The sequence below is a fragment of the Balaenoptera physalus genome (genome assembly GCF_965194825.1).
Source record: "Balaenoptera physalus genome assembly, chromosome: 1".
In the NCBI taxonomy this organism is placed as follows: Eukaryota; Metazoa; Chordata; class Mammalia; order Artiodactyla; family Balaenopteridae; genus Balaenoptera; species Balaenoptera physalus.
The window spans coordinates 107,008,707-107,036,635 of record NC_138882.1 but is presented as its reverse complement, the minus strand read 5'-3'; the positions used below and the strand labels follow the sequence as shown (position 1 = coordinate 107,036,635).

Here is a 27,929-nt window from a genome sequence, read left to right as displayed (position 1 = left end):
AGACACAAACAAAATAAAATGGAATAAAAAAATAACTACAGGACATCCCTGGTGGTGCAGTGGTTAAGACTCCACCTGCTGGGACTTCCCTGGTAGTGCAGTGGTTAGGAATCCGCCTGCCAATGCAGGGGACATGGGTTTGAGCCCTGCTCCGGGAAGATCCCACATGCCGTGGAGCAACTAAGCCCATGCGCCACAACTACTGAGCGTGTGCTCTAGAGCCCGTGAGCCACAACTACTGAGCCCTCATGCCACAACTACTGAAGCCTATGTGCCTAGAGCCCATGCTCTGCAACAAGAGACACCACCACAACGAGAAGCCCGCGCACCACAACGAAGAGTAACACCCACTCACTGCAACTAGAGAAAGCCCACGCACAGCAATGAAGACCCACACAGCCAAAAATAAAAATAAATAAATAAAGTAAAATAACTACAACAACAACAATAATGACATAGCGACAAAACTCAAAACTCCTCCCAGTAAGGAGTAGAAAAGAAGGAAAATAAAGAAGTGAGGAAGGAAGAAAACTCTGACTTGCTTTGTAGTTACATTTGTAAATACTTTCTCAATGTTTTCTATCTCAACAATCTATTTTAAAAATGTGATCATACTTTATGTAGTTTGAAACCCACTTTTTCTCGTAATAAATCCATCAGAAACATCTTTCTACCTCATCTAATAAATACCTAAATCATATATTTAGTGGTTGAATATTTTTGCAGGGGGAGAGATAACTTACCTAACTTACCCCCATTATTATTTTTGCTGATGTAAACAATAATAAAGAATTACATTGGATGACCAGACTAGGATAATGGCATAATTATTCCTGTCTTTCTTCAGAGTCCTTTATGTCCATGATAGGTATATGCAAATATGTGGCCATAATCCTGCAAGACTTTACTAACAGACCACGACCCTGTAGCTGAGCTCTCAGCACAGTGCTCCAGGTAGCCACAACTAATTGATTAGAGATGACAAGCTAGATGAAATCTAGGCCACTCAGCTTCTCTGGGTCCCCATATTGCCAAAAGCAGGAATGACATATAGTATTAGAATCTGTCTCACATTGAAGAGCACAGTAAATTCTTTTATATTAGTATGCTTACATGAATCCTACTGAGCTGGCTATTGGCAGAAAGAGATAGGTTGATGTTATGGACTGAATGTTTGTTTCCACCCCCCCACCTCACCCCACCCCAAGTTATATGTTGAAGGCCCAGCTCCCAATGTGACTGTATTTGGAGATGGGGCCTTTATGGATGTAATTAAGGTTAAATGAGGTCAAAAGGATGGGGACCCTGATTCGATAGGACTGGTATCATCATAAGAAGAGACACGAGAGAGGTCTCTCTCAATCTCAGTCTCCCTCTCTTTCTCTGCCATGGGAGGACAGAGGGAGAATGTGGCTGTCTACCACCCAGGGAGAGAATTATCACTGGGAACTGAATGGGTCAGCACCTTGATCGGGGACTTCTAGCCTCCGAAACTGTGAGGAAATACACTTCTGTGGTTTAAGCCACCCAGTCTATGGTATTTTGTTATGGCAGCCCAAGCAACCTAAGAAGACAGTAGATACGTTATCACTAAGTATTACTCAGTTAAGGACCAAATATCAGGATTTCCTCCGAAAGTTGTAATTCATTTGTCTCAACATGCAAAAATGTTTCCATTTGAGAGTCAGAAATTTTGAAATATTGTGATTAACTCTGTTGGTAAATCACCTGAACAAATCACAGAATCACAGGATTGACAGGTGAGAAAGAAACTTGGCCACTTGGCTCAGCTACCCACCAATGCAGTAATAATTTTTTCTAAATAACACACAGACTTTACTAGAATTATTTATCAAGTAATTTTTCTTTATATGAAACTTCGATCTACCTAGGTATAGCTTTCATCCATAGGAGCAAGTTCTGTTATCTTTACCTGACAGAACAAGTCTGTTCTTTCCTCCACTTCATTCATCTTTCTAGATGCTGTGATGGTTAATTTTATGTGTCAGTTTGTTTGGGCCACAGTGCCCAGATATTTGGTCACATATTTTCTGGATGTTCCTGTGAGGGTGTTTTTAAATGAGATTTATATTTAAATTGGTGGACTTTGAGAAAAGCAGATTGCCCATAAGGTGGGTGAGCTTTAATCAATCAGTGGAAGGTCTGAATAGAACAAAAGGCTGCCCTCCCCTGGAGAAGAGAAAATTCTCCAGCAGACTGCCTTCAGACTTCATCTCCAAAATCAGTTTTTCCTGGTTCTATATCAGACTGACTTTGGACTTAAACTGCAACTCTTTCCTGAGTCTCCAGCCTGCCAGTCTCCTCTGCATATATATGTATATATATGCACATATATGACTATAAATGAATATATAATATCCATTTATATATAATAATATATATATTATATATGTCTAATTAGTTCTGCTTCCCTGGAGAACCCTAATACAGAAAGGTCATGTTCCTTCTCTCTTCAAAGCTATCCATTGGCTTCTCATCTCAGTCCTGTAAAAGCCAAAACCTTATGATGACCTCAAGTCCTTACATGCTCTTCCCTCATCTTCACCTCTAAAGCCCTCATCAATAGCTCTCTAACTTCATATGTTCCAACTCTTTCCCTAGATCATGCTGGTTCAATCACACTGGCCTCCTAGCTGTGCCTGTCTCAATATTGTTGGATTTACAATTTCCTCTGACCTGAATGTTAGTCTCCCAGATAACCATGAGGCTGGATCCCTCACTTTCTTCACATCTTTACTCAACAAAAATCTCAGAAAAACCTTTCTTAGGTCTTTTTAAAAAAATTCAATGTCCCTTTCCAATATTTCCTATTCCCTTCATTATTTTATTTTTTTCCTTAGCACTAATCACAATCTTTTATACATTGTATTTTACTTTTATCTTTGCCATCTGATTTCCCTTTTAGAATGAAATTTTCATGAAAGTTGGAATTATTATCTGCTTTGTTCATTGCATATTCTTAACACCTAGAGCAGTGTCTGAAATATAAGAGCTGACCAATTAATATTTGTCAAATAAACGAATGAGTCAGAACATCAGATCCTTTTTGAAATTTTTAGGTTGATTTTCAAACCAAATCTTCAAATTTAATAAGTTTTGGCTTAATTTTAACATTTTTACACACTGTTAATTATTTTGGAATTGAAATATATTGTATATTAAATATGTAACTTAAAATACCTTAGTTTTCACCTGTTCTTAATCCACTGTCAAATGCTGTTACTAAATAAATGAGGCATCTCATAAACAACATTGTTTCTGAGGTGATAGATAGATAGGCAGTAGCAGTAGTAATGGAAGATATTCATTTATCCTTTATCAGTTTCATACTTTACATTTTAAAAAGTTATCAGTCATACTACAAATATTTATATAATGCTAGTTTATATACTTATTAATATACTTTAATATATTAATTATATTTATATATAATTTATGTAATAATAATAATTATAGAACACTATACTAGATTCAGGGGAATTGGCAACATAAAACATATGTGCCTGACTCTATGCAACTTACAGTCTAACATACAAACCAAATAACAAACATTTTGTTGGAAGACAATTCCCTATGGGTCTCTCATGTTCTGTGAGTTTCTATAAGCAAGGGCACCAATTTGCCCTTTGCTCCAGATGATCTTTTTAAGAATCTTGCCATAGCAAACAGGCCTGGAACACAGAGACAGTGTCTCTCTCCGGACCAAAGGACAGATATACTTACTGCCCATTATAAAAGATTTAGATCCCTAAGTTCAGGGTTCTTCTTTTATTTTTTTATTTTTTAAAGTTAATTAATTAATTTTTGGCTGCGCTGGGTCTTTGTTGCTGCGCGTGGGCTTTCTCTAGTTCTGGCGAGTGGGGGGGGACTCTTTGTTGTGGTGTGCGGGCTTCTCATTGTGGTGGCTTCTCTCATTGCAGAGCACAGGCTCTAGGTGTGTGGGCTTCAGTAGTTGTGGCTCACAGGCTCTAGAGCACAGGCTCAATAGTTGTGGTGCATGAGCTTAGTTGCTCCACAGCATGTGGGATCTTCCCGGACCAGAGCTCAAACCCATGTCTCCTGCATTGGCAGGTGGATTCTTAACCACTGGGCCACCAGGGAAGCCCAGGGTTCTTCTTTTAAAATGCAACTCACTGCACATGTACACATCTATCTGGGCCCATCCACATCACCTCTGTGGGACTTGGGGGTAGGTGGAACTGATGTAAATATGCTAGTACTCATGCTGCCTGTTGCCCCACGCATCATGAGGTCCTCTGTCTCTGAGCCAGGATACTCATGTCTCTAGCAACATCCATGAAACTTGTTCGTTCGCAAGTAAATTGAAATCTCAGACCCTTCACAGTCCCTGATACACATCACTACTATCATCATCAGATTCTAACATGAAAGCTCATTATCTTCTTGGTTCTAAGATGCATTTTAACATCATAAAAATGAGGCAGATGAAATCTTGTTAAAGGGTGGAAGGACCATAGAGAAATAAGCCTGAATTCAGTAATTTGATGTTGCTTGTAAAAACAATTATATGACTTACCTGAATTTGTTGTTTTGGTCATTGACTCTCACTACTCTGGACCTTTGTGCAGGAATTCAAATCAGGAATAATTTGAGTCTTTTTCTCCTGGGGCAGACCTACTGGACACTTTTAGTCCAGACTGACTCCCTTTAGGCTAGGCTAGAAAAGGATTGAGTTAGTAGGGAAGATAGAGTTATGGGGATTCCTACTGGTGTTGTCACTAAATTTTATTGCACATGGAATGCTCAATTGAATAAAGAACTATAGATTCCACAGATATAGATGTGAAGAACATGGAATCTAATTGACTCAGCTGTGATTTGTAGGTCTTTGTCACATACCTCGCTCTAACTAAAATCCTATATTGTGTTGAGTTATACTCAATATTGTGGTATTTTCAGAGAGTGGTCCCCAAATATCTCCTGGGTCCTTATTAAAAATTCTGATTTCTTGATCCCACTCCAGACTTAATATATTGGAATCTTGGAGGTGGGGCTCAGCTATTTCATTTTTAGCAAACGTCTCAGGTGTTACTTAGACACTTCTCAAGTGATACTTAGATTCTCTAAAGATTGAGAATCAGTATATAGACTGGGGTATCAGGAGAGAAGCCAGGTGATGAGGGTCACTGTGATTCTGGTGGGAAATGTGGCATGCAGTGTACTATAGTATGATGTAGAGCAAACTGAGTATGATGGTTAATTTTATGTGTCAACTTGGTTCGGCCACTGTACTGAGATACTAGGTAAAACATTTTTCTAGTTGTTTCTGTGACAGTGTCTTTTTAGATGAGAATGACATTGAAATCACTAGACTTTGAGTAAAGCAGATTACCTTCCGTAATGTGGGTGAGCCTCATTCAGTCAATTGAAGGCCTTGATAGAAAAAGATTGACACCCCCCCCCCAGAAGAGGGAATTCTGCTAGCTGACAGCCTTTGAACTTGAATTGCGACTCTTCACTGGGTCTCCAGCCTGCTGGGTTACCCTGCAGATTTTGGACTTGCCAACCTCCACAAGCAGTCTCTCTTGCTGGTTCTGTTTCTCTGGAGAACCCTGATAATACACCATGGTACCAGGATTACCTTGGGGGATGAGAGGACATAGTCTCTGATCTTCAGAATGAGAATTTAAATTTTTGTGTTTGCATTTAATGATAAATATTTATATTCAGCATCATCCGGATGTTCATCGCCTATCAGAGGACCATCATATGATTTCAGTAATGAAATTTGTGATAGGGTTATGATTGTTGGGGCCAGTTGATTGTCTAAAGTGGCAGCATTTAATTTTTAGTGTGTTTTTAAAACTTGACTACACAGAATTCTATGTAGGGTTGCCAGATAAAATACAGGAGGCCCAGTTAAATTTAAATTTCAGATAGGCAACAAATAGTATTTTAACATAAGTATGTCCCAAATATTGCATGGGGCATATTTATACTAATAATTTTTTTGTTGTTTATCTGAAATCCAAATTAACTGGGAATCCTGTATTTTTATTTGCTAAATTTGGCAATCCCAATTTTGAGGGTATATTTCCAGAGGTCCAAGACTTTTCAGATTTGAAGGTGTTCTTTGCATGTATTTGTGCATGTGACTGTGTGTGTGTTTTAGGCAGACAGATGGTGCTTCTTGATTACTATATTTTTTCATAGTTACCTCTATATTACTCCTCTGCATCCTCTGTTTCATCAGTCTTTGGGAGATTTATTGACATTAATCATACTCTCAAGAGACCTCTTTGAATTCAGAAAGTTAATATTGATTTACAACAGGAGATATTTTTTGCCAATTATAGTTGAGGTTTCTCTGTGGCTGGGTTCACTTAGGAAACCAAATGGCATAAGAAAATAGAGCTTGAGAAATTCAGGTTTAAAGCAAAGGGAATGGATTTTTAGGAATAACTTTGATATATATTAGCTTGATAAAATTCCTTTTTTTGTTTTTCTCATACTTTGGATTTTTTTGTTTGAAAAACAGATTATCTCTTTCATTGGACATGGCTGAGGCACATGGCTAAAATATTTTCTTCCAGCTCTCCTTTCTGTAGTTCCTGCATTGGCCCCAAACTCAACTATTGCAGTTTTCTACCTCACTGAAATACCTTCCAAACATCTTTACAATGTCAATATCCAATTTTACAGTGACTACCTTTTCAATGGACTGTCTCCTAATTGCTTCTGGGATGTTTTCTAGGTGCCAACAGCTCTTACTCATTTTATGTGAATTATTTTTGGTCTCAGAGAGTGTGTCGTTTTTATGTCCTTGCTCTTTCCACCTGTTCCCTAATTTTTGACATCCAGAGTTAAGAAAATAATAGGAGGATATTTTACTCTTAGACCATAAGTGGTCACTGTCTATTCTCCAGATGAAGTGTAATACACATTCTTCTTAAAGCTGGCATTCTAGTTATATGCTCATTTCACATAACCATTGTAATTGTCTTATAAACCATAATCTAGGCTCATAAGTGAAAGCTGATTCTGTATCCACAGGAAAAATATTCATTTCTGTAGCATATGCATTAAAAACCACATGACTTTTTAATTTTGTTCTTTTCTTTTATAAGTGCTCCCATTTACTATAAAATCTAATTTAGGCGGTTATTTAGAAGAATGGAAACTATTAAAGTAAAACCAACCAAAAATTAAAGTTATTTTATAGAGGAGGGGTGAGAATCCCATTATGGTTTCTTATTATAAACACTCTTAGAATAGTTCACAATGCAAAAGTTAAAGTTAAAGAATGACAGTAGTTTCCCCAAATACTTTAATGTATAAATATTGTCTTTTATTCTAGAAGATGAATTTTCTTCCAGTGTTCAGATTTAAAACTGAGATATTTCTTTTAACACTCAATCTGAATTCATTCAGCCAATTGGAAAACTTGAAAAAAAATGAGTGCCATTAAAGTAGATACCATCTAAAATCTTTTTGGTCCAACTTATCTCTAATATTGTCATAAACACACTCACATATCTTTGCATAAACACATAGACACTTACACATCTTCTTCCTTCAGATGCCCAGATTTTTATTTAGCTTTACTGTTTAATAAAGACACTCAGGACACATAACCCATCCCAAATAATGACACCATTTCTCATTTTTAATAATTATGCTTTATATTTGCAGGTGCTTTGGCATTTAAAAAAGGTCTAGCAGGCACGCAGGGCAGATATAACTACATTTAATTTTCATTCTATAGGTGAAGAAAGTGAGAATCACAGAAGTTAAGTTTTTTGTGCACTAAAAAGTGACATGGTTGGGGACTTCCTTGGTGGTCCAGTGGTTAAGAATCTATCTGCCTTCCAATGCAGGGGATGTGGGTTCGATTGCTGGTTGGGGAACTAAGATCCCACATGCCACGGGGCAACTAAACCTGCGAGTCACATCTACTGATTTCGCACACCTCAATGAGAGAGCCCGCGTGCCACAAACTACAGCGCCCACGCACCCTGGAGCCTGTGTGCCACAACCAGAGAGAGAAAACCCGCACACCACAACTAGAGAGAATCCCGCGCACCACCACTAGAGAGAGAGAAAAAAAAGTGACTAGATGGGAGCTAAAGTCCAGTCGTTTTGACTGCAAATTCTGTTCTTCTTTCAATACAGTAAGAGTTGTCATGAGTTTTATAAGAGATGATGTGTGAAAAATACTCTAGAGTATTAGTCATTATAATATGTCCTCCAACTTACTGTTCCCAAACCTGGTTGACTATCAGAGTCCCTTGGGGATCTGTACTTTTGAAAACACTCCCCAGGTGATTCTGATGATCAGCTAGAGTGGAAAACAACTTCTTATGTCACATTCTCAGAAAACCAACTGACTGGTGATGTCAGTACCCTGTGGATCATGTACTTAATCCAAATATGTTTCCTACTGCCTACCTTCAAGTTGTAAAGTCTTATTCTCCTCATAGGAAGACATCATGGTAATAGAAATTTTTATCTTTACCTTTGCACCTTCCACTTGTAGGCTATGTATTAGATACTGTCGGCATTATCTAAATGTGAGGGAGGTGATGTTATCTCCCTCTTACAGACTAGGATGTTGAGAAGCAGGGAGAATAAGCATAAGGTTGACTATTAGTTCATTAATGATAATGATCTGTAGTAACTGAAGCATCTTCAAGTTTTGTCATCAAAAGTTACCTTTCAAAAAGAAAGCCACACAGGCTCTTTCATTTACAGTTTTATTTAGAAAATTTCCAAAGTCCCTCTCTTTCTTATCTCTCTCTCCCTCTCTCTCTCTCTCACACACACACAGAGTCATTTAGAAAAAAATCTGAAACCTGATTGTTTTAAAACTCTTTTTCTATAGAACAATTTACTTATGTAATTGAACAACAACTTTAAAGGACTTTCCGGACCATATTTTCTTGAAACCTTAAATATTTTAGTTCATCCTGGGAAGAAACATTTGCTTTTGAAAAAGACTGATGGTTTGGGTAACATACTTTGCTTTGATCCCCTTTTCTGCCTGGGAAAGAACATGTCTTATTCATCATTCAATGTGTAAAGTTTTATTGTTACTCCACAGTTAGAGGAGGAGGAAAATAACCAAGGACAATTGCAATTTGAGAGAGTATGCAAGGGCAGGGAAGAAGACATGAGATGATCCTAGACTTAAAAAATATATTTTATGTTTGTAATATCTTCTAGATATTATGAATTTGTTTGCACACTTAGCTTAACTTTGAAAGGAGAACCTCTAAATCAAGAAAATAGTTTTAACCATACTGTGCCAAGTTCAAAGCCAGGTCTTGGAGTCAGCTATAATTTGAGTAAAACAGTAATAGTTACAGCAGATGCAGCTTTTCCTTCAGCCTGTCCAGAGTCTTACTGTGTGCAAGTTACTTAATCGCTCTTGTCACTAAGACCAGTCCTCCCCGTCTCACAATAGAAATTACAAAAATCAATGTGTCACATCTCGCTTCCCTGGAAAGCAGCACTGAGGATCTATCAGTCAACAGCAACTACAGCAGACACCATTCATGTCACCTGCCCCTTTTTCCTTTGTCCCCTACATCTCTCACAGGCTAAAGAAGAGAAGCCTGGGTTAGTAGCCCCTCCCTAGGCCCTGCTTATCTGACAACAGTCAATTAATATTTATTAAACATTCATAATGAGCCTAGCCTGTATCAGGTGTTGGCTCCCATCTTACAATCCTCTTCCTGGAGGGTTCTCCTCATCAGTCTTCACATGACTGGTTTCATCTTGTCAAAATTTTAACTAAAATTTTCAATTTCACCACTCCAAAAAGGTCTTCTTTCAATCTGAAATAAACCTCTGAATCACATTGTGTCATATGATCCTACTTGAATTCTCTGTATAGCACTTATTATTACCTGTTATTTTTCTTATTTTAAAAAATATATTTTTAATTTTCTGTCTCCTATTACTACAATGTATGTACCACAACAGGTGGAAACTTCTCTGTCTTGTTATTACTATGTCCTCAGCACCTAGAATATTTCCTGATACATAAATATTTGTTAAATGAGTGAGAGACTTAGGATACAGTGGTGGGACAAAAGTGGACATGGTTCGGGGCAGCTTGTAGTTTAGCAAGGGCAATAGACATTAAGCAAAGAATCCTACAATTTAATGCAAATTTACAGCTATCATTAGTGGGGAGATAGAGCCATTCTAGGAGGACTTAGTAATGGGCCATTAACCATAAAATGGAGGTCACACTAGGACCCCTGAGAAAGGGAAACAAGGTGAGATAAAATCTAAAAGTAGAAGTGAAAGGGAGATGAGACAAGTAAGGAAATTGTTTGAGACCAAGGAATTTGTATGTTCCAGGTTCTGTGGTTGGAAGGAACATGCCCATTCAAGAAAAAAGCCACTGTGGTTGGTTTGCAGAGGGAAAGTGAAAGGGTGGTTTTGAGATGAGGCTGGGCAGGCAGATGGGATCCAGGCCAAGGTAGGATCTTGTGGGCAATGTTAAGCATTTGTATCTTTAGCCTAGGATTGATGGAGAGCCTCTGATAAGTTTTAAATAGTAGCGGAATGATGGGATCAGATTTGCAATTTGAAAAAAATCACTGTGCATTGTAGAGAATGGACTATTTGGTGGTGGTTTAAAAGGGAAAAGCAATGCCATCATTCAAGCAAGAGATGTGGGCAGTTTGGGTTGGGACACTGTAGAGGAGATGTGGTGCAGTATAGAGATTCAGGAGGTATTTTGGAAGTGAAATCAGTAAGATGTGGTTTTGGAGTAGCTATCAGGGGCAAGAAATAGGGAGGTGTCAAGGATGATTCTTAGATGTCTGGCTTGCTTATCAGCATGGAAGCTTGTGTCATTCACTGATAATGGTCACTGTAAGAAGACGTGGAGGTGGGGTATGAGGCTGGAAACAATGAATTCAATTGTGTGTTATGTTGTGTTTAAAATGCCTTTGAGATATCCAAGTAGACACGTTTAGTAGGTAATTGGTTATGTGAGTCTGGAACGCCAAAGAAAGGTCTGTACCTGAGAAATATTCACAGATTTGAGAGTCATGTGTGGGTGGGCGAAAATAGAAGTTGTTGATGTTGATATAATAGCCTGAATATAGAAATTGGAGAGAGAGAAAGGCTAAGACAGAGACTTGAGGAAGTTCCATCATTTAATATCATTTAATTATTGGATAGAGAAGGATGGTCATGCAAAGCAGAGAGAGGAGGAAGTACCAGAGAATAGGAATAAACCAGGAGAGAGTTGTGTGATGGAAGCCAATGGAAGACTCATCCATGTCAGAAGCTGTGTACAGACTGAAAAGATGACTTGTCTATTTCTCCCACTGGACAAATAATTTTTTAAGCAATGAATGAATACTGAACAAGAGGTATGACATCTTCAAGGAAGATAGATAATAGGGCATTAAGGGAAAATGGGGACATCATAACAAAAGGTGGGACTGAGAAGTAGAGATTTCTGAAAACATATTCATCATGAATGACGTTTGTGGTCAATTATTAGTGTTAGACTTAAAATATAGACCCTAAATAGATCACCTTTCTGTCTTCTAAACATCACGTGGATATAATGGCAAATTCCAGAAGGGACAATCTGGTGAAGAGGAGCAGTGAGACCCTGTGTTATCTGGGAGGGCTCACAGAGAAAACAAGGTGCAGGTGTGCTCGGCTGCTACTTCCAGGAGCACTTTTTGATCTACAGGGAATTCCGTAGCTACTGCTCTATAGCCATTTGAAGTGCAGGCATCAGAACTCGGTATGAAACATTGCTGCTTTGACTAAAAATGCGTTTATTTTAGTCACTCTGGCAAAGACTTAGATTACACATGGTAGATGCTGTCTGTAACAACCCCCAAACTTCACTGTCTTAGCCCAGTGGGAATTTGTCTCATTCATAGAGTGTTTTTGTGTAGGTTTGTGGTAGTGGCATTCCCTAGGGTGATTTATGAACTCTGGGTCCTTCTAGCTTGTGGATCTACTGTCCCTTAAAGCCATGGAGGTTTCTGCTGAATCCTCTGCTTCCAGTAGGCCAATGTGAGAAGAGAGAAGAGTGAGCCTTATGACGGAGGTTTTCTTTAATGGGCTGGGCTGGAAGTAGCGTCCACCCCTTCTACTCATATTCCAGGAGTCAGAACTCAGTCCTGGGGCCACACTCTACTACCAGGGAGTCTGGGCTGTGTACTCAAGTGGAAAGGAAAACAGATTTGTGGAAAGGAAAACAGATTTGGTAACCCTGTCCAACTCTCTCCTAAGGGCCTTTTTTCATTTTTTCTGCTAGTTTGAGGACCTAATTAAGCCCTAGTACCTTCTTTGCCAGAGAATTCTCTTTCTTTACTCAACATATTTCCTTTAAACTGTTTCTGCCTGTTGGTCTTAACTTTTACTTAAATGTCTTCTCAAGAGAGAAAAATATTTGGGGATGATTTCCCACAATTGTCTAATGATTATTTTCCAGCCAAGAAGACTCCACCTCTGGCAACCAAGCTGATTGACTTCTCCAAAAACTATTACTTCTCTCTGACTTTACTTTTGAGTTTTTAAAAAACATATTTTTATGAGATTCTATTTCAACAAAATTTGGGGGAAAGGGTTTATAGTTTGGCTTTTGTCTAAAACAGTGGTTCTTAAAATTTCAGAATTGCCTGGAGAGCAAGCCCACACCCAGAGGTTCTCATTTTCTGGGTCTAGGGTGAGGGCTGAGAATTTGCATTTCTAACAAATCCCTAAGTGATTCTCAAGCTGCTCATTCAGAAACCACATTTTGAGAACCACTTTTCTAAAATAAACTGCTTTTTATTTTTTTAAAGAGGACATCCTGCTTTCCTAACCCTGAGATTTTATTCGCATGTGAACCTAACACAATAGAAAATACATTTTAAAATCAGAAAAAAGCTTAGAGGTAGAAAATCTTAGTCCTCGTTTTGAACCAGTCCCTTTTTAGTCTGTAGTATGAAAGTAGGCAAGTCATTCTACCTCTCAGGCTTTCCATTTCTTTATTTATAAAATGATGATAATAACACCTACTTTGCCTGGAACAAGAGATTTTGTCCCAGGCTCATCAGGAGCAGAACAGCCAGGAGATTGGCTTGTTTGTAAGAAAAGGGAGATTTACGCTCCATCAGAGAGTTTCCCGGGGGCTGATCACCCACAGGGAAAACTATTATGTAGCCTCCACAAAAGAGGCTGCCTTCATTTTCTGGAAGGCAGTACACACCCAGTCCCTGGACTGAATTTTAAAACAATGCACCAGCAACGACACTGAAAGGTCAGCACTGCATCCCTGTGATTCTCAGTGCAGCTCTGTGACAGAATCACTGTGTAGCTTTGAAAAAAATGCCCAGGCCCTAGTCTCGGGCATTCTGAGGTGGGGTCTGGGCGTCCAAAATTGTGTCTTAGGTGCTAAGTGAGGTTGAGAACCTTCCTGTGGGAAAGAGACTGGCCCTGTCCTGGTCAACGAAGTGGGTTGCACTGTGACTTCCAGCTTACAGATGACAGACACATTCTGTGCACATCAAAGTTTGATTGCAGTGGGGGTATTAAATTCCCATGCAGTGAGCCCTCTATCACAGGACAAATGAGAGTGTCAGAGTAGGCTTTTTAAGGCCCTGTGCTATTATGTTGAATGATAAACTGCTTGCAGGTGATTAAACTGCCTCCACAGGCTTAGGCGCTCACTTCTTTTGCTTTTCAGGTGATGCCATCTATCTTTGTATTTTTTTTTTTTTTTCCACCAAAGAGAAAGCACACACATGTTGAATTGCTGCAAAGCATCCTAGATACTAGAGAAGTAGGTTGAAGAAGGTGCTTCATGCTTAATTTTCCTAGTCATGCAGAACTGGATCAAATCTAATGTAACTATGTCATAAGAAATTGGGCAGCTATAAATAATCTTGGGTTTCAATATCTGATTTTGAGGTTTTATTTTGGTTTTTATCACTAGGATAAAGACAAGCAGAATGGTAATTGTGAGAAGGAAGTGAAACAGGCTAGTATGAGATTCAAATGCTGTTATGACCTCTGTTGCTTTCTCTGTATGTATCACTTGGATTTCTATTGTTCCAGCAGAAAAAATGGGCCAAAACCCATGTTTATTTGATAAAGGAATGCTTAAACTTGCTCTCTGAGCTCTCCATGTTTACACTTTTGAAAAGCTACTATTAACATACTTGACATTAAAATAATTTGGCTTGAGTAATATTTGTCTCAGAATAACTTTCATTTGGTTCATATATAAGCACTAGATATTCAAATATTCAATGATTCCAGAAAGAGGCAACTAGAAAACACAAATTGTGGAGCTTCTGATGAACTGAACTCCATAAGTTGAATGAACACCTTAAGACCAAGACCTGTTATTTTCTTCAAATGTACTGATAAGGAAAGAGCAACTTTGTAATGGCTCTGTTATTTATTTATTTATTTTTTACCACCAATAAACAAAGATTTATTTGGAAATTTCCAAACCTGCCAGAAGTGGCACTTGCCAAGCCCTAGGTCCACCCTCCTTACCAAGCTCTGAAGGGCAACGATAGTCCCCCCCACCTCTCCCCTGCACCTCCCCCGCACCTCCCCCTGCCCACACACACCCATGCCTCAGGCCACACCATAGAACTAGTGTGCCCTCCCTCTAGGAGGCATTACCCCTGGGCCCAAGAGCTTGGGTGGCAGCCCTCTGGCCTCTCAGGAGATGATGGCGGCCAGAGCCGCTTGCATAGATTGAGAAAAGAAAATAAGGAAGGAGACACCAAGTAAGGCTCCCTGAAAAACCCAAGCTTACCCCTGTACAAAAAAAGTGGCTCCCTCATAGAAAAACCTGCTCCATGAATACTGCAAATACCCAAAGGAAAGGAAAAAAAAAACAGCAGCAAGGCTGGGCTGGTAGGAATGGCAAAGAACTTTGGTTTGGAGAGGCTAGGAAGAGTGTGAGGTGTGGCCCTCTTCCTCGCCCAGCTCCCCAGAGCCAGCACTGACACTTGCCCCAAGGGGGTCAGTAAACAAGCAAAGCCAGGGGCCTTTGGTTCTGAAAGGTCTCCATTATGAGGTCAAAGCACAGCCTCCAGGTCCTACTTGGGCCTGCCTGCAGCGGGCAGAGGAGGCCTCTGCTGTGAATCCAATTAAAGCCAACATGTAAGTAGTAAGGCTTTGGGGACGAAGCAACAAGGACTCCTATCACTACACTTATGAAACTAAAGCTGGGGAGCAGAGGGTGACAGGAGACACCCCTCCGCCCCTCATCCTACATGTCTGTGCCCCAGCGGGTGGTCCCCTTCCAGGCTGAGGAGGGGCTGGCTCCAGGACTGGGAAGAAAGGAGGGGATCCCTGAGCAGTTAGGTCAGGCGGATTCCCAGCACCTGTTCCAGTTCCTGCCTTTGCTGCTGCACCTTGGCAATGATGTGCCTCCCCACTGGTTCCTGGGCCCAGGGCTTGTGGTAGAAAGAAAGCAGCCTGTCTCTCCTCCTCAGGATTCCCAGTTACATCAGTGATAATCTTGAGGTCCCGGCGCTGGGAACGGAGCCATTCCTGGATGAAGTCCTGGGGGTCAGTGCTAAAACTGAGCGTGAGATCCCTCTGAGTCTTCAGCTGGTTGATGGACTCAATGGTCTCATGGATTTTGACATCAAGGGAGGCGATCTCCTGCTGATTGGTGGTAGAGGCCAGAAAATTGCTCCTCTGGGCCCTGAGCGGGTCATCCACCTCCACATCAAGGTCATAACAGGCTGTCTTCTTCTGGTCGCTAGGGTCCACGCTAATTACATGGTTGACGACAATGGGGTCTGGATGCTGCAGCAACCTGGCTCGCTTCATGGCAATCTCAGAGAAACGGAGTCGGCCACAACTGAAGATCTGGCGGAAGTACCGGCTGCAGTTGACGTACTCCCGCTCGTGGCCGTCCTGCAGCTGGCTGTGTTTGATGTAGAGCCACAGGGCCTGCATGATGGCAGCCCTCGTCTGTGTGTGCACCCCCAGCAGCCTCCGCAGTCGGGGGTCCAACTTGTACTGGGGAGGCTGATGATCCAGCATGAGCAGGAGGGTGCACTTGACGTTGAGGTCTCCAGGCCATTTCACCTGGAAGCCACCTGTCTCCTGGGTGGTGGGCATCCGGTGCCACTCCACCAGGTGGTCGTCAGGCCCGTACAGTTCCTTGTCCAGCTCAATGACGAGGCTCTTAAAGGATGAAGAAAACTTCCTCTTCTGTTTCCTAGGATCATCCAGCAGTTTTCCCTCTACTCAGAGTTCCCAGGAAGCCACCTTGGCCCCTGCGGGGTTTCCCCCCGGGGGTCCCTGCGGTTCCTGCGGTTCCTGCAGTATCACCGTCTGCCTTGCTGGGACCGAACATATTAGAAATACAGATCCACAGCTTTCGTTTTTGCGTCAGAGGCTCTTTGATGGCCTCCTGGATCTCCATCTGCTTTCGAGCAATGGTTTGGTACAGCTTCCGCTCAAAAGCCAAGAGATCCATGTACGCCTGAGGCTTTGGGACAAGCTCCCGAATTCGCTGAGGTAGAACTTTATCTGCCACCTTCCTCCTCTTTAACCTCCAGCGCTGGGCAGGCATCGGGGGCTGGGCCTGGGGCACAAGCTGGAGTTTTCGGAATGGGTCCATCACGGTGGGTGGCATGCCAGGTCGAAGTGGAGCAGCTGCGCCAAATGGGGAGCCGGCAGGAGGTCCCACCTGCAAGCCAGCCATGGGCATCCGGCTCCCTGGTGACCTGCCGGGCCTCTGGTACTGCGCCGCAGGGCCCGCGGGGCTCTTGGGGCGGAAGGCGGCGGCCCCCCACGCCTCCAGCAGGCCTGGGCCCGCTGAACGCCGGTCCGGGCAGCCTGCCGGGTCCCGCTGGCGGAGGCGGAGCTCCCAGGGCCGCGTGGCTCTGCTATTTTGATAATTTTGACTGTCTGAGATGATGGGAATGTTTCATCAGATGCTGCCTGTGATCAATGCTTTCTGAGACCTCTCTTCTCCTAGAAACTTCTTTTTCCTGATTACCTCTTGGCTATGGCTTTTTGATGACCTAGGTTTGGTTTAGATGATTTTGCTTCTGGAAAAACTGTGTTAGCATCCTTGCAGTGGTGTGGAGCATCCTGAGGCGGGAGAGGCATGACAGGATTCTAGTTCAAGTCGTTGCAGTTAGTAGGAAACTGGGGCTTAGAACCAAATAGAATCAGTATCCCCAGTGTCTGAGGAGGGACACCCAGGACAGAACTGGCTTCAGACTCTGGACAAGGCTGAAACAGCTTATGTCAACTGAAGGCACCTTTTCTAAGTTCCAGCCATCCAGGGACATTGGAGAGCACATGTGGGGTTCCCCAGCCTGCCTTAGGCTCTGGGAACAAAAGCTGGCACTGTATTGCATTATACTGGAAACTGACTAGAAGAGGCTTAGGTTTTTATTGTTTTACTTCCAGGAGGAGAGGGGAAAAAATAACTTGCAAATCAGGTGGATGAAAATTGAGACTGAGAAAGATTTGCTTGTTGAAGGTAACCCTGTTTTCTCTCTCTTTTATTAGGTGTTTGTGAAGAGGCAAGAAAGGCTGAATCCCCTTCTGTTCTTCAGGAATTCTTTTGAAAGTATTTTGTTCTTTGTCTTAGATCGAGACTGAAGATGTGACACCATACGTTACTGTTATCACCTTCTGCAGCTGAAATACAGACTCCAGAACTGGATGTGGCATGGTGTAATTTTTCTAATTAGCCCTAGAACTCTACGTTAAAGGCTCAGACTGCGTGTCCTTTGGCATGACGTCAGTCCGCCGCTGACTCTGATTGTCAGCAGGAGTCTAATTATTTGGGCCAAAGCATTTTGCCTAGAGTTTATATTTGTATTCAAAGAGAACTTCTGTGTCAGGAAAGAAAGACTTTTTGTTATTATTGTTCCTCTTCTTTGGAATTAGCACCTATCTAAATTAATCCTCTCTAACGTCTCATACATCTCCAGTAGGTATACTTCCTAAACTTCTTTAGTAACCAACAAAAAGGGGAGTGATAGTCTTTTAATTAGCTTTCTAGAGATAGAAAATTCACAGCTATTAAATCCAAGCAGTATCTAATGTGAAGTTTCAACCTAATGAACAGCTGTAAGTATGCTACCTTCCCACACTGTGGAACTCGATGGAAGGCCTGGTTTTACGACTGCTGGTTATTGATTAAACAACTAGGCTGTTTTGATGCTAGTTGTTTCTGCTGTTGCACTCATCATCTTAGGTTTGGAAGAATTATTGCAGATATTAACGTTATTAGAGTTATTAAAGGTCGCTAGTCTGTCCCCTCACCCACCCTATGCTGGTAACATCTTTACAACATCTCCCCCAAGTGGTTGTCTTGATCATGATAGAACCTACCTAATGACAGTGGGGAGAAAGCAGACTCCAGAATCCAGCAGTTATAATATAGAGCTATTCCTTAATATAGTTTATCTAAAACGATAGTGAACTCCAGCTTAGGAGAGGACCTAAATGTATAAATAGATAAATTGATATAAAATGTGGTGAATGCTTTGATAGAGGCACAGATAAGTTGTTTAGAAACAGCTAACTGCATGGGAGAACATTGGAAAGAAGTTGTCTTGAAGGATAAGTACATGTGCTTATGCGCTCGTGTGGGGTGTGTGTGTGTGTGTGTGTGTGTGTGTGTGTGTGTGTGTGTGTGTGTGCTGGGGAAGAGTATTTCCAGAGAGAGGATATAGGTGCAAAGATATGGAATTTAGGAAAGGCTGTGTTAAGACATGGTGAGAAGTTCAGAATGGCTGGATGGAAACTGCAATGGTGAAAGAGATGTCTTGAGGCAGGCTATTTGGAATTTTGTTGCCCACCCAAAAAGTTTAGATTTTATCCTATAGGAAAAGAAGAGGTTTCAAAGGGGTTAAAGCATCAGAGTGGCTTGATCAGATTTCAATTTTATGAAGATAATCCCAGTGGCAGTTTTGAGGACTCATTTGTTGGAGGAGAGACTGTCTCAAGGATACAGATTGGATACAAAGTGCTCTGCCCTGCTGGCAGCCCATGTGTCCTATAATATTTCTGGTTCAGAAAGTAAAGTCACTGTCTATAGAGCCAGTCAGGCTTAACTGGTTGTGGTGCATTCTTGTAAAATGTTACACCTAATGTTGTGTGAATACCGGCAAAGTGAAATAGGAAATCATGGCACACTCATGGATTGTGCGGGGAAATAAAATTTGACTTGAAATACTATCTTAAAGAATTTTAAGATGGGAAATATCTAGGTCATTGAGCAAGGTTTTTTCCCATGAAATGCTCAACTTTAGTTTGGCTGGACATAGTCTGAGGCACATACTCAGTAATTTGATGATTTCAGCAGTATGTTATTCTGTGACATCCTTATGGATCAGAAAGTCACTATACAGGTCAAAATGAAATCACGTAAGTATTGTATTTTGAAAAGGAAATGTCAAAATAACATTATGAGAGGCTTTAGAAATTTGTATGTACTTAACATTCAGCTGGAATGTGGGGATTACTACTCTCAAACCAGTATAGGTGGTGCATTTTTGATCGCCTTTCAGGAAATGCACTGGTGCTCAGAAGGTGAGGAGTTTTGAACTTTTTAGCTCTCAGCCACATTTACTTCTGCCCTACGAGGTTTACATCATCTGCCCTATTTGGTTTGCTGGCTAACCAATTCTCATTCTCCACATGCCGTAAACAAATATTCCTAAGATAGGTAATGTCACAAACAGAAATTTATCTGTTTCAGAAAAAGATGAGCGGCTTCCCTGGTGGCGCAGTGGTTGAGAATCTGCCTGCCAATGCAGGGGACACGGGTTCGAGCCCTGGTCTGGGAAGATCCCACATGCCGCAGAGCAACTAGGCCCATGTGCCACAACTACTGAGCCTGCACGTCTGGAGCCTGTGCTCCGCAACAAGAGAGGCCGCGATAGTGAGAGGCCCGCGCACCGCGATGAAGAGTGGCCCCCGCTCGCCGCAACTAGAGAAAGCCCTCGCACAGAAATGAAGACCCAACACAGCCAAAAATAAATAAATAAATTTATTTAAAAAAAAAAGAAAAAGATGAGGGGGGAAATATGCCTGAATTAAAGCCATGAAACAAATCCTCAAATATCCTCGCTAATGTAATGTGAGAAATAGGCTTCCAATCGTTTATTTTTATTCATGTTACTTATTTAGTAGCATCACCACGCGGAGGAAAGTAGATTTGTTACCAGCTGACAAAAGAGTTCAGTCTGGACACTGGTTGTCTTCCCTGTGGGGCTGGCTGGCTCCCGTGCTTTGTCATCTCTCAGAGTTTTCCTGGTAAATAAATATGTGTTGGTCAGAATTGATCTCTGGCATTATTGTCAACGGCACCCATGAGTTGGCCCACAACTGCACATTTTCCTGCAACTTGTCGGTGGCTGCACCCTATCATTTCATATTCACAGCCTGCTCCAGCAGGCTAATAAATCAGCTGTTTCTTATGCATGACATGCTGTGTCGTGTGACTGACGGATAACTGCAGCATTTTAAGTCTCGTTCTAGGGTCTCCATTATGCTGCCAGCCTTTCCGTCCTGTTATGGATTATCAGAAGCAAAAGTAGGTTTTAGGGTCAGAGCACTCTGAACCCTGTAAAGTACTCCTAGATTAGCAGGCATGGGTAGATGAGGGGAAGCTGTTTGGACAAAGATGTGCTTAAGGGCATCAAACATAAGCACAAAAATTACCTTTTTCATGGCCCTGCATATATGGACATAGATAGAGTAGCTTCTGTGGAAGCTGTGATTCAGTACAAGCTGGAAAACTTCTTTCTAAGAGGTCTGGAGACTTGTTAGAAGAAAGACAAGAACAGGTGACTGACACTCATTAAGTACTTTGTGTCCAGTGCTGTGCTATGTTCTACTGCACATATTAGGTCATTGATTCTCAAATAACTCTGAGAAACAGGGATTTCTATCCCCTCCCCCTTTTTTGGGCCACGGTTTGTGGCACGTAGGATCTTAGTTCTCTGACTAGGGATTGAACCCTCACCCCCTGCAGTGGAAGTGCTGAGTCTAAACCACTGGACAACCGCCAGGGAAGTCCCTCTATTCCCTTTTTTTTTTGTTAACGTTTAAGAAACAAAGTCTGAGAAATTGTGGAACTTTTTTGCTTTCTCACAACGAGTACAGTTCTGTGGCCCTTCCTGTGCCCTTTCCATGACCCTCTCCATGCTCCCAACTGAATGGCTCCCCAGGGAAAAGCTCTATCTCTAATCAGCTCTGGAGATTCTGGGAGGACTTGACAGGGCTCCAACACTTTGCTTCTTGAGGTTTCAGTGGCTCAATGGCTAGAGACTGTTCGTCCTAACAACACAAAAGCAGACTTCAGTGTAGTTTGTTTCTATTGATAAACTACATACACTGTTTATATTAGCAAATAATGTGGCAATTTAAAAATCATGTTTTTCAAATCCTTATTATGTCTTAGGGTTCTGTAGAACACAGTCTGATAACTACAAGCTTAATATATTCCAATAAATGGATTAACTGCTTTGACATGTATGTCTTCCTATCTCTGCTTACCTTGAAGTCTTGACCTTCTTACATTTACTCATGGTCATTCATTAGCTCCAGGGAAGGTTTTTAGAGCATGGCTCTGCAACAAGAGTGAAGTTCTTGGCTTATGAGTTGTAAGAATCTGGAATTTGAGCATCAGAGGCCTTAGTCCTGAGATCAGTGGGCAGAATTTATGGCCTAAGTGATAGATTTGGAAGAATATGTTGTGGGTCAGAGGCACTTTTTCTAATATCCAGATAGATAAAGATTCTGTGTGATGATGAGTGAGAGCAGATAAATCAGAAGAGACACACAGAGCACTGCTGATGGGTCTCCTGAGAAGGATCCAACACTCTATCCAGACTCTTGGGATGTAATCATTTTAAAATATAGTTTTAAACAAAAATTGTGTATATTTAAGGTATACAATATCATGATTTGATACATATATATGGGTATAGTAAAATGATTATTATAGCTAAGCTAATCAGCATGCTGTCTCCTCACATAGTTATTTGTGTGTGTGTGATGAGAACACCTGAAATCTACTCTCTTATCCTATTTTCAATATTCAATACAGTATTATTAACTATGGTCATCATGCTGTATATTATTCTTTAGACTTGTTCACACTGCATAACGGCCAACAACTTTGTACCCTTGACCAATACCTCCCTTATTTCCCCTCCCCTCCTCCCCGCTTGGCCCACCCCTGGTAACTTATGTTCTAGTCTCTGTTTCAATGAATTCAACTCTTTTTTTTAAAGACTCCACATATAATTAAGATCATACAATATCTTCTTTATGTGTCTGGCTTATTTCACTTAGCATTATGTCCTCCAGTTTCACCCATGTTGATGCAAATGGAAAGATTTCCTTCCTTTTCATAGCTGAATAATATGCCTGTGTGTGTGTAAAATCTCAAGCTCTGAACTTGGATTAAAGTGATCTTGTATTGCTAGTTTCCCCAGGTGCTTAGCAAAAGGATTATAAAATCCTGTTTGGAAGATAATAAATTGATACTACTAATAATTTTCAAATAACATATTTAACATACAATAAGAACATCTAGATCCAAAGGACAAGACTCCTCTAGGTGAGAAACTGCAGTTAATAGAAGGAGATCCATAAAGACTGTAGATACTGGAATTATCAGACAAAAACTATGAAACTATGGTTACTATGGTTCTGAGAAGATAAACATCAAATATAAAACTGTGGCAGGTAACTGAAAATTATGAAGAATGACACAGCACATTAAACTATATATTTTAGAACTAACTTCAACAATTGAAACAGAGTGCAATGAATGAGTTTAATAGCAGATTAGACAAAGCTGATAAGAAAATTGGTGAACTGGATGACATGATGGAAGAAATTATTCACAATTAAGTAGAGAGAAGCTAATTTATAGAAAATATTGAAGGAAGGGTAACAGAAATAGAGGATACAGTGAGAAGGGCTGCCATAATTGGAGTCCAAGAAGGAGAGGAAAGAGAGAGAATGTGACAGATGGAATATCTGAAGACAATGACTGAGAATTTTCTGTAACTTATAAGATACACAGATTCAAATATCCTAAGGATGACAAATAAAAAGAAATCCACACTTAGACATATCAGAGTGCAACATATGCAAATATATGTATGACATAGGCCAAGTTTACTAATACATGTACATATATACACCTGAAAATCTCTGTATGTCTCTTAATCTTTCAAGTACCTGGAAATAGCACTGTAAAGTTGGCATCATCTAACAGTGTGCAAAGTCCTGGTGCTACTAATGGAGCTGGCTCCTTCACAGCCATTGCTCCCCTCCTTGAATGTGCACAAAAAGCCTGCAATCAAAAGGAGTGAAATTCATTTAGAAGAACAGGCATTGGCTCTAATTGGAAAGATAAACTTCACAGTCTTGTGTAAATGCACTTTCTTCAGCAGCACATGTTGAATCCTTATTTTCCCACTCAGTCTTTTTAGCTATTTTTGCAGAAGCTGAGAATACTTTAGCAGATTTGTGTCTTTGTATGTGTTCAGTGATATCACTACGACCTTCCTAGTGGTTGGTAAATGTTGACAAGTTTTGCAAGTTACATAGTCATCATTAACTTTCTCAGAGATAAAGATGTAGCACTTATTTTTTTCATTAAACACACTGTTCCATTCTTTTGAACTCATTACTGCTAACAGGGTTTATTGTAAATTGAAAAATGATGAAAATAATAAAACAAACAGCCATACATTTATAATTTACATTGAAATAAAGACAACAACCACTGTAGCAAGTGTGTTCAGACTACTCGTCTTATGCTACGCAGCAGGATTCCTCATCATCTATTTTCCAGGAATACTTCTTGTAGACCTAGCCTATAATTTCCCATTTTCCACTGACTCTGCTGATTGGATGCCTGTGGCTTCATGCATATCATCAGTATAGGGTATGGCCTAATTAGCTGGTGGACCAGATTGTTGTCAAGGGCAACAGCATTCCTGTTTGAGTGCAATTGTTTTATCAGTAAGCTTCTGCATGCTTTCTTGAAAGGAAAATGTTAGTTCTGCTGTGTATGAGAAAGACTTGGAAAAAGAGAAAAGGCTTAAGACACTTAGGATTAAAATATCAAGCACCTAGAAATAAATTTACAGAGAAAACTATAAAACTTTATTAAAATCAACTAAAAAGACTGATGTAGAGAAATAGATATTGGTTATAGACTAGAAGATTCAAATTTGCCAAAATGTCTTTTCCCTAAACTTATTTATGGATTTAATTCAAAGCCAATAAAAATTGCAGTAGGGTTTGTGTGTGTGTGTGTGTGTGTGTGGAATGTGAAAAGTTGATTCTAAAATTTATATGGAACTACAAAGATTAAAGAATAGCCAAGTTAATATAAGTCTACATTAATTTACACCCTGTGGTATTAGCACAAGGACAAACAGACAGGGGAACGAAGAGAATAGAGTGTCTAGGAATGGAACCAGATATATATGGCAAAGTAACACTGCAGAGCAGTAGGGGAAAGGCTAGTATTTTCAAGAAATGGTGCTGGGATTATTGGACAACATTTATTGTAGAAAAAAAAAATTGGATCTCCTGTCACACCTAACACAAAAATCAATTCCAGGTGGGTTACAGACTTACATATCAAAAAAAAATCAAACTTGTACTGGATAATAAAGAGAATATCTTCATGACCTTAGGTAGGAAATGATTTCTTTTTTTTAAATTAATTTTTATTGGAGTATAGTTGCTTTACAATGTTGTGTGAGTTTCTACTGTACAGCACAGTGAATCAGCTATACGTATACATGTATCCCCTCTTTTTTGGATTTCCTTTCCATTTAGGTCACCACAGAGCATTGAGTAGAGTTCCCTGAGCTATACAGTAGGTTCTCATTAGTTATCTTATACATAGTATCAATACTGTATATACATCAATCCCAGTCTCCCAATTCATCCCATCCCCCCCTCCTCCCTTGGTGTCCATACATTTGTTCTCTACGTCTGTGTCTCTATATCTGCTTTGCAAATAAGATCATCTATACCATTTTTCTAGATTCTGCATATATGCATTAATATATGAATATGTTTTTCTCTTTCTGACTTACTTCACTCTGTATGACAGTCTCTAGGCCCATCCACATCTCTACAAATGACCCAATTTCATTCCTTTTTATGGCTGAGTAATACTCCATTGTATATATGTACCACATCTTCTTTATCCATTCCTCTGCTGATGGACATTTAGGTTATTTCCACGTCCCGGCTATTGTAAATAGTGCTGCAATGAACATTGGGGTGCATGTGTCTTTTTGAATTATGGTTTTCTCAGGGTATATGCCCAGTAGTGGGATTGCTGGGTCATATGGTAGTTCTATTTTTAGTTTTTTTAGGAATCTCCAAACTGTTCTCCATAGTGGCTGTATCAATTTACATTCCCACCAACAGTGCAAGAGGGTTCCCTTTTCTCCACACCTTCTCCAGCATTTATTGTTTGTAGATTTTTTACGATGGCCATTCTGACCAGTGTAAAGTGATACCTCATTGTAGTTTTGATTTGCATTTCTCTAATAATTAGTGATGTTAAGCATTTTTTTCATGTGTTTATTGGCCATCTGTATATCTTCTTTGGAGAAATGTCTATTTAGGTCTTTTGCCCATTTTTTGATTGGGTTGTTTGTGTTTTTGATATTGAGCTGCATGAGCTGTTTATATATTTTGGAGATTAATCCTTTGTCAGTTGCTTCATTTGCAAATATTTTCTCCCATTCTGAGGGTTGTCTTTTCATCACATTTATGGTTTCCTTTGCTGTGCAAAAGTTTTTAAGTTTCATTAGGTCCCATTTGTTAATTTTTGTTTTTATTTTCATTACTTTAGGAAGTGGGTCAAAAAAGATCCTGCTGCGATTTATGTCAAAGAGTGTTCTGCCTATGTTTTCCTCTAAGAATTTATAGTGTCTGGCCTTACATTCAGGTCTTTAATCCATTTTGAGTTTATTTCTGTGTATGGTGTTGGGGAGTGTTCTAATTTCATTCTTTTACATGCAGCTGTCCAGTTTTCCCAGCACCACTTATTGAAGAGACTGTCTTTTCTTCATTGTATATTCTCGCCTCCTTTGTCATAGATTAGGTGACCATATGTGCGTGGGAAATATACGGAGTGCTTCATGAATTTGCGTGTCATCCTTGTGTAGGGGCCATGCTAATCTTCTCTGTGTCATTCCAATTTTAGTACATGTGCTGCCAAAGGGAGCATGGAAATGATTTCTTAAACATGACGCAGGGCTTCCCTGGTGGCGCAGTGGTTAAGAATCCGCCTGCCAATGCAGGGGACACAGGTTTGAGCCCTGGTCTGGGAAGATCCCACATACCACAGAGCAACAAAGCCTGTGTGCCACAATTACTGAGCCTGTGCTCTAGAGCCCGTGAACCACAACTACTGAAGCCCGCATGCCTAGAGCCCGAGCTCCGCAACAAGAGAAGCCACCGCAGTGAGAAGCCTGTGCACCACAACCAAGAGTAGCCCTCGTTTGCTGCAACTAGAGAAAGCCCGTGTGCAGCAACGAAGACTCAGTGCAGCCAAAAATAAAAAAATAAAATAAATAAATTTTTAAAAAATGATGCAAAAGGCACTAACTAAAAGGAGAAGATCAATAAAGTTGATTTCATTAAAATTAAGTTCCCTTCATTGACATACACTATTAAGATAGTAAAAAGCAACCATAGGGTGGGAGAACATATTTCCAACAATTTTAACCAAAATATTCAGAATACATAGAGAATTGTTACAAATGATTAAAAAAAAAACCAAAAGCAACGCTGCCAATTCAATAGAAAAATGGACAAGAGACTTCACTAATGAGGAAATCTAAATGACCAATGTACATTTAAAATGGCCTTCAACCTCACTGGGAATCAGAAAAAGCACATCAAAACCTCAATGAGAAACCATTGCTTACCCACTAGATTGGAGAAAATTTAAAAGTAGGACAATATCAAGGCAAGAACCTGGAGCAATAAGAACTTTCAAAAACTGGTGGCAGTAAACACGGATCCAGTCATTTTGGAAAATGCTTTGGCACCATCCAGTAATGTGCAGTTGTGCATATCCAGAAATTCCTCTCTCAGAGATACGTTCTATTATTGAAATGCATACTTATGTGCACTACCGTACACTTGACAGGAATGTGCAATGTTGCGTACAATAGCCTCAAATGGGATCCTGCCGAACATCCATCTACAGTAAAATGGATAGACAAACGGTTTATTCATGTAATGGAATAACATTCAGTAGTGAAAAATTTAAAACTACAGCTGTGTGCAACATAACATCAACAAAAGAAACAAGACAAAAACAGATACAAGTAACCCACATTGATTAGGCGTTCCTGCTTCTGTGGCAAAACGATGAAACAAAGCAGGGACACATTATCCTAATAGTCAGGAGAGTGGTTACCCCAGGGGAGGCAAGAGTTTGAGATGAGCGCGGAACATGGTGGGGAAGTTACTTACCCTCCTGATTTGGTCCCCAGCAAGGATCCTTCTGCCCAGTGTCATCTGAGCCCATAGAATGAGACCAAGCAGAAGAAAGTTTTATTCTTTGATGAAGGAATGGAGAGGGGCGAGATCACCCTGTAGAGGACCGGCTCTCCCTGGCAGGCCGGAGGTGGGGCTGCGTTACAGGGATTTCCTCAGCGGGGAGGGGGTGGAGTTCTCTTGGGGGCGGAGCTCTCTCGGGGGCGGATTTCTCGCAGGGCTGGCCCAGCCGGCTGCTTGCGGCTTCAGATCACGGGGCCGGGCGCAGAGCCTCTGCGCTCGGCCTGCCGCCGCCATCTTGACTTGCTGTGTCGTTCGTGGAGCTTCTAAGCCGTGTCGTTCGTGGAGCTTCTGCCCTGTGTCCCTCGGAGCCGAGGTGTCGGCGCAGCTGTTTGTGCGCTAGAACT

The 27,929-nt window shown here is 40.7% G+C and overlaps 1 long non-coding RNA gene and 1 pseudogene across 2 annotated transcripts in view; one reads left to right on the top strand and one right to left on the bottom strand.

Annotated features, from left to right (window-relative positions):
• LOC309656546 overlaps positions 1–27,929 on the top strand; it is a 499,488-nt gene that overhangs the window by 281,907 nt on the left and 189,652 nt on the right. The gene's annotated exons all lie outside the window — the stretch shown is intronic.
• Positions 12–25,931, bottom strand: LOC309656275 (SWI/SNF-related matrix-associated actin-dependent regulator of chromatin subfamily D member 2 pseudogene; annotated as a pseudogene). The gene is made up of 2 exons (XR_014268673.1): positions 21,545–25,931; positions 12–21,502 (listed from the first exon to the last, which is right to left on the bottom strand). The product of XR_014268673.1 is annotated as an SWI/SNF-related matrix-associated actin-dependent regulator of chromatin subfamily D member 2 pseudogene (transcript).